Source organism: Choloepus didactylus, chromosome 5 (assembly GCF_015220235.1).
Source record: "Choloepus didactylus isolate mChoDid1 chromosome 5, mChoDid1.pri, whole genome shotgun sequence".
NCBI lineage: Eukaryota > Metazoa > Chordata > Mammalia > Pilosa > Megalonychidae > Choloepus > Choloepus didactylus.
The window spans coordinates 35655773-35663506 of NC_051311.1; the positions used below are offsets into that span (position 1 = coordinate 35655773).

General features: G+C 41.2%; 1 pseudogene; it reads left to right on the forward strand.

The window, feature by feature from the left end:
• Window positions 1-5233: 5233 nt before the first annotated feature.
• On the forward strand, window positions 5234-5939 carry LOC119535233 (annotated as a pseudogene).
• Window positions 5940-7734: the final 1795 nt, after the last annotated feature.

The following is a 7734-nucleotide window of genomic DNA, read 5'->3' on the forward strand; positions in this document are numbered from 1 at the left end:
CTACTTAACTAACCAGAGTTTATTTCAAACAAGCATCCCTGTTTAGTTCATTTCTGAGGTTCAAACAAAATCCTGAACAATAATTAATAAATATTCCATTATCACTGTTTTTTATTATTTCCTATAATGTCCTACCTTCACATTCCCCCATTTATTTTACCATTCTTGCTTTCCAAATCCAAATCAAAAAAGAAGGTTCAGAAAATCAGAAATATCCCATAACACAAAGCACCTGTCCATTTCATGTGGGGACCTGTCACTTAACTAGGCATTAAAAAAGGTCATGTTCACCTTAAAGAGACAGCATTTCCAGCATATATTATTATCTTCTACAAATGTTTGTGTTTTATTTTCATCCTAAGGAAATGAAAAAGTATAAAAATTCTAGGAGCCGATGCAATCTTGTCTGGGCTTTCTACCTCCCTGTCTCATAAGGAACTCCATTCCGCAAGTATGCCTGATAGTGACAGCAATACTGATAGACTGAGAAGACAAAAGGGAAAAGAATCCTAGGTTTAATTTCAAGCTCCACTGGAAAATCTTTTTTGAAGTGATAAGGGTATATATTTAATAAGCTAAGAGGCTATTATACACAGAGGAAGAAGACTTATTTTAAATAGGCTATGTATATAAGACACCAAAAAAGACCATTGAAACTCAGAAAAAAAATGTAATGATTTTGTTGGAGAGCCATTTAGTGACTCTGTGAGTTGAATCTTTGCCTTCAGTTCCAGATCGAAGCCAAAATCATTTGACATTTCTTGTTCTTAAGAGAAATCTCCCACAGCACTACCTTCTGATTGGCTGCTCAGTATCAGTAACCAGCTTCTCACCATGCTTAACTCTGAAATTTTCCTTACTCAGTTCATAAGGAAGAAAAGTCAAGAAGGGCTAAATTCAGAACCTTGCTGTAAAAAATGGAGTCCAGAAAATCCATGTATCTATACTAAAACAATAGTATAATGAAATGCCTGAAGGAGCCTGCACAGCCAGTACAAATCTCCCAGGAGACGGATATGTAGTCAAAAGACCTAAATGGATCTTGGTCCCAGCTACAATTTGGTGTCACCAAGTGGCCATTGTCCTTTTTGGATTAAATATTAATAGGAACAGTTTGGGTCCCGATGGGTGGCTAAGTCATTTCACTCGCTTATCTTGTATTTTAGCTAGAGTCTAATAGGAAAGGGTTTGGGGGCCAGTGATTTTCTTTCCCCAGGTCTCTTTCCTCCTTGGCTTTTTCTCTGCAGTCCTGACACCATTTCAAGTTGGGTGGGGTGAGATTATTATCCACTGGTGGTGCTGCTCAAATGTGGAGCCCTACATAAATGCCTCGGGCAAATGCTCAAGATATGAGTGCTTCCTTCCAGGAGATGCTCCAATTGTAATTTGTACTGATTTTTATTCTTCTTCTGAATTTGAGCAACTTTTTTTTTTCTTTTCTCATCATGTTCTTATGACTGTTTCTCTGTACTTCTGCTTATCACATGACCACCAGTCTGAGCCTAAAATGTTCTTTCCCCATTAAAATTTACCTGATCTTTCAAGATCCATCTTAAGTTCCACCTTACTCTGGAAACTTTCCATGGCCTTATCCATTCAAAGTCGGTTCCAGTCTCTCTTTCAAAATGGGACTCATGCTCCATTTCTCCACTTCCCAAAATGGGGTGAACTGCAAGTAAAAGGAAGGAGACATGACCATGAGAGACAAAAGCGCAGATGAAAGCATTGGGCAGAAAGTGAAGATAATGTCAGATGACTAGATATTAATGTTACAATAATAATAGCTAATGTTTAAACTATGTGTCAGCCTGTGGTAATCCCTGCACATTCACAAAGGATAAAGGTTTATCCTTTATCCAGAACAACCCTAGGGGTCAGTCTGTCTCTCTCCAGGGCCAATCTCTCTAATGTTTGTCCAGCCCCAGATGTATCCATTTCTATTTTACTGTCCAACACCACGCTTTGCTCCTCACAGCAGGAATAATATAGGGTCATGAGAGTGCCAGGATGCCCTCACCAGGACTCCCTGTGGGGCAGTTCAAGAGAGTCCTGAGACCAATTCAGAGGGATCAAACAGTCTGAGCACAGCACACCTGAGAAGGGGAGTCAAATAAAAAGCCAGGAAACCAAGGAGCGCGTTTGCCTGGGTGTGTGCATGTCTGTGTGTGTGTGAGTGTAGATGTGTGTATGCTCCTGTGCACATGTGTGCATGGCTGTATATGTGCATTGTCATGCATGCAGGCCTGCAAGTGTGCTTGTGTGCAGGAGAGAGTGTGTGTACATGCTTGGGTGTGTATGCATGCATGGCCAGAATACAACTGCCTAAAAGCAACTAAGTCAAAAGCCAACTGGTCAACATGATAATTTTTTTTTTCTTTCAAAAGTTAATATCCCCATCTCTGGTTTTCCAAGTTTCTAAGCTGGATTCCCCCAAAAGAGAGTCCAAGACAAAAATTTGTATGCAGTTAGTTTGTATAGGAAATGGTCTCAAGGTGCAGGAGTAAAGAATCAGGGAGAAAGAAAGAGTGCCAATACTAGGGCATGTTATGGAGTTGACGAATGCTATGGCTGACTGGTGCTCCATTCTGCTAGAACCCTCTGAGGAGCAGTTCAGAATGTGTCACAGAGTTTTCCACCTGAGGGTGAAGGGGAGAAGCACAGGCTTTCATTTTCCACTGGCTCAGGGTTGCCCCATGGGGCATTAGCTCCCCAACTCTCTTGGATGCACAAGTATGAGTGTTTCCTGCATGGTAATAACAGAGAATCCCTGGGGCAATAAGCCAGGGACACAACTGACAGTTAAGGTAAGGCACTGTCAGAGTGAAGCAGGAAAAGCTGTTAGCCAGAGCCATCTGGCATAGCCATGGCTGGAATCAGATGTCAGGTCTGGAGGATGGGAGGTGGTACACAGGATGTGTACAATACAACAGATATTGATAATTTTTACAATCCTGGCAAGAGACAAATGAAACAAGGCACTAAAGCTGAATGTGGACAAAGCAAATGGGACGCTTTAAAGATAGAGTGCTAGGATAGAGCAATAAAACCGAATAAGGCATAAGAATGGAGACATACTGAATCTTGTCCAGTATTGAGTCTTGGGAGTGCAAGATTCTGCCATTGCCTCCCTTTGGGGAGTGGTTTGGCTTATTTCCACCATTCAGAGGGGGTATCTTGATGGGGCAGGCTCTGAGGGCCATATTAGAAAAAAAATGTAAGTTAAAAGCACCTGGAAGATAGAATAATGTGGGATGAGAAAGAGAAGCTTTAGACATACATACATGCGCACGCAAACACACATACATTCCACAAAAGGTAATATCTTTGCACGTAAGCTAAAACATACCGAGTTGAGTAATATTTTCCCTAAGAAACTGTATTAAATGTGAGAACACTGTTAATACGGTCTATTTGAGAGGTCATAATGCTTTGCAAGTCAGACTAACAATGGCCTCTTAGTGCATGATTGCAGAAGAGGAAATTGTTATAACAAGCATTTTTTCTGTTAATTCTTTTACAAGAAATAATTGATAACATGTCAAGTCTTTTCTTTAAAATATTCATCTTACCCATGTGCTTAAAGTAAGATATTCCCAGTCTGCTCAAGTGTGGCCTGCAGCAAAGCAATTATTTATTTTAACATTTGCATTTAAACCAAACGGTATTAAAATTCATCAAGGCGTGATCCCTAATATCACAAAACTGAGGGCAATGCAATCTCAGCCCGGCTCTTTGAAGCAATCTGTTCTCCAAATAATAAGGTAGTCTGTGGTCAACATAAATTATAGCTATAACACCACTAATGAAAATAACATTCAGCATTTGGCTGTCTAACAACAATAAAGTCAACCTCAAGCAGTATCGGGCCAAGAAAATTCCCTTTGCTCTAAGGACATTGTGTCCATTTTATTATATCAACCTTTTTTTTCTGGAATTCTAAATAAAGCAGCAATGTGCAATTTTAAGAACAGTGCTTACAATACACAATGTGCAAGTGTCTTGCAGCACCAGGAAGCTTCAGCTGGAAGGTCCTTGCTCACTTTTAGCAAAGGCAACTGTTTCTTGGATCTGCCAGCGAGCCCAAGCGCTCTTTATATGCAAGGGAATACTCCCTGGGTGAACTTTAATTAGTGGTGAAATATAATCCCAGATAAGTCAAAGAGGATGACAATTTATTCTTGTAGGACTTGAATCAATACCCTGGGAGCTCCAGAAGAGCCAGTAATTCATGTTTATTGTTTAATTGCGTCTATTTCATTTCAACCACAGTAGAGTCTTTCAGAAAAGGGGAGGCAACCACTACTTCCATTGTCCAGAAGGCAATTTGGAAATGATTTGGCTTCTTGCTTCCTGGAAGCAAGTGATTCTTTGCTTCCTGGAAGATCCCTTATGATCCTTTCCCACAAAGACTCAATCATTGACCTGTGTTTCAGTTTCCTGGCTGCTAAAACAAATACCATGCAATGGGTTAGCTTAAACAACAGGAATTTATTGGCTTGTGGTTTTGAGGCTAGGAGAAGTTCAACATCAAGGTGTCATCAAGGTGGTTTTTTTTGCAGAAGACTGTGGCATTGTGTGACTGGCTGCTGGCGATCCTTGGTCCTTGCCTTTTTTGTCACATGGCAATTCACTTGGTGCCCTCTCCTGGCTTCTTTGAGTTCCTTTGACTTCCAGCTTCCTCCTGTGGGTTTCTCTCTGTGTGTCTGAATTTCATTTTGCTTATAAAGGACTCTGGTAATGAATAAAGCCCATCCTGATTCAGTTGGGCCACACCTTAACAGAAGTAACCTCATCAGAAGGTCCTATTTTCAATGGGTTTACATCCATAGGAATGGATTAAGTTTAAGAACATATTTTTCTGGGGTATATAACTCCAAACCACTAAACCTGGAAAGAAGGTCAGTTATCACCAAACCTGTTCAGTGTAGAAAGGTAAAAGCAACCCAGCTCAATGATGGCAGGTCCACAACTAGAAGCCAAATCCTTGACAGCCAATCCTGAACTCTTTTTCCTAGAGCCAAAGCTGGGAAATTAATCTCTTGTTTCTCAGACCCTACTCATTCAGAATTTCTGTCCACTAAGATAAGGTCTGGGCTGTTAAAATACTAATATTAATTGTAAAATTAAATGGAGGTAGCAGAGACTTTTGGCTGTGCGTGAGGATCCACGGTAGGAGCCGCAGACAGTTTGTTGAGCCCATTAGTTTCCATGGTTGAGACTCAACGCCACCACCATGTCCCGCTATCTGCGCCCCCCCCCCAAACATGTCTCTATTCATGAGGAACGTGGCCGACGACACCAGGTCTGAAGATTTACATCATGAATTTGGTTGTTATGGTCCTATAGTTGATGTGTATGTTCCACTCGATTTCTACACTCATCGTCCAAGAGGATTTGCTTATGTTCAATTTGAGGATGTTCATGATGCCGAAGATGCATTACATAATTTGGACAGAAAATGGATTTGTGGACATCAAACTGAAATCCAGTTTGCACAGGGGGATCGGAAGACACCAAATCAAATGAAAGCCAAGGAAGGAAGGAATGTGTACAGTTCTTCTCGCTACGATGATTATGACAGATATAGACGTTCTAGAAGCCGAAGTTATGAAAGGAGGCGATCAAGAAGTCGGTCTTTTGATTATAATTATAGAAGATCTTATAGTCCTAGAAATAGACTGACTGGAAGACCACAGCGTAGCAGAAGCCTTTCTGACAATGATAGATTCAAACACCGAAATCGATCTTTTTCAAGATCTAAATCCAATTCAAGATCATGGTCCAAGTCACAGCCCAAGAAAGAAATGAAGGCTAAATCACGTTCTAGGTCTGCATCTCACACCAAAACTACAGGCACCTCTAAAACAGATTCCAAAACACATTATAAGTCACACACAACAACACTTGTTAGTTTTCCCTGTACCAGGCAATGGTTATAATCAAAATGATATGCTGTTGAGAAAAAAAAAATTAAGTGGAGGAGGTGGAGGTAAGATGGTGGCATAGAGAGGTGTGGAATTTAGTTGAACAACTAATAAACAACCAGAAACAACTAGTAAATGATCAGGAACAACTGCTGGGGGACAACCGTGACTGTCCACACATCATACACCAACCTGGATGGGTGGAAAGGTTGAGATCACAGCAGAAAATCTGTAAGTAAAAACTGCAAAACCATTCTGGGAGCTCCCTCACCCCACAGCAGGCTAGACTGCAAGACTTCACCATGGGAGAAAGCAGCATTCTCAGAGAGAGCACATATAGCTCAGTCCAGCTTCAACTTGGGTTTCAATTAACAAGTGTGGACTGCTGAATACAAGCTACAAACATAGACAAGGAGAAAAGTACCCTGAGGTAGCTCCCAGTGGAGAGGAGGTATGGCTGATGGAGAGGAAAAAAATTAATTAAAAAAAGAAAAAAAAAATACAGAGACTTTTAGAGACTGACCTTAGAGAGCTGGAAAACACTTGTGCCCTGGGAGGGGAAGCCCAGAAGACCAGGTGTTCTATCTGACTGACAGGCAAAATTGGGGGGCCATGGACTGGCTCTGAAGGGAGGCTTTCTTTCCCTTTTTCTCTCTCTCAACCTGAATGGCTCAGTGGAGGCTCAGCCATTTTCAGTTCACAGCCCTCTGACCCAGACAGGGGTGGAGCTGACAGAGTCAGAGAGACAAAGAAACTATTGAAATGCAAAGATAGCTCCCTAGGGGGTGTATCTTCCCTAAGAGGAAGGAGGTAGGGCCCAGCTCAAGGCCCTGCCCTCCCCTCAGAACTCAGACCCCAGGACATGGGGGGACACAGTCAAAACAGAAACAACCTAAGTTAAGAATTAAAGGGGCCATACCTCTTTACACCAGTTAGGAGTGACAGGCTGACAGATACCACCTGTTGGGCAGGTTAAGAAAAGCACAGTGTCTAGAGACCTCACAGGAAAGTCTGTCAATTTCTAAGACACATCCTTGGGGAGATTTGAAACTGAATGTAACCCCATTCTGAGATCTGAACCCATTCTGGTCTGGGAAAATCTGATTGGGATAACCAGGGAAGTCAGATGCCTAGACAACAGAGGACTACAAACTACACTGGGAAGGGCAAAGATATGGCCCAAAGGAACAAACTTACACCTCAGTCAAGATACAGTTGAAATAGTGTTTCACTTTAATGAAACAGTCAATTAAAGATTTTAAAGAAATATGCTAAATCAAATCAGAAACCAAATCAACAGGTTCAGGGAAGATATGGCAAAAGAGAAGAAGGATATAAAGAAAACACTGGGTGAACATAAGGTAGAAATCGAAAGTTTGAAAAAACTGCTGGCAGAATCTATGGAAATGAAAGGCACAACACAAGAGATGAAAGACACAATGGAGACATACAACAGCAGATCTCAAGAGGCAGAAGAAAACACTCAGGAACTGGAGAACAAGATACAGGAAAGCCTACACACAAAAGAACAAATGGGAAAAAGAATGGAAAAATATGAGCAACATCTCAGGGAACTGAATGACAACATGAAATCCATGAATGCATGTGTCATGGGTGTCCCAGAAGGAGAAGAGAAGGGAAAAGGGGCAGAAGCAATAATAATGGAAATAATCAATGAAAATTTCCCATCTCTTATGAAAGACATACAATTACAGATCTAAGAAGTGCAGCATACCCCAAACAGAATAAATCTGAATAGACCTACACCAAGACATTTAATAATCAGATTATCAAATGTCAAAGACAAAGA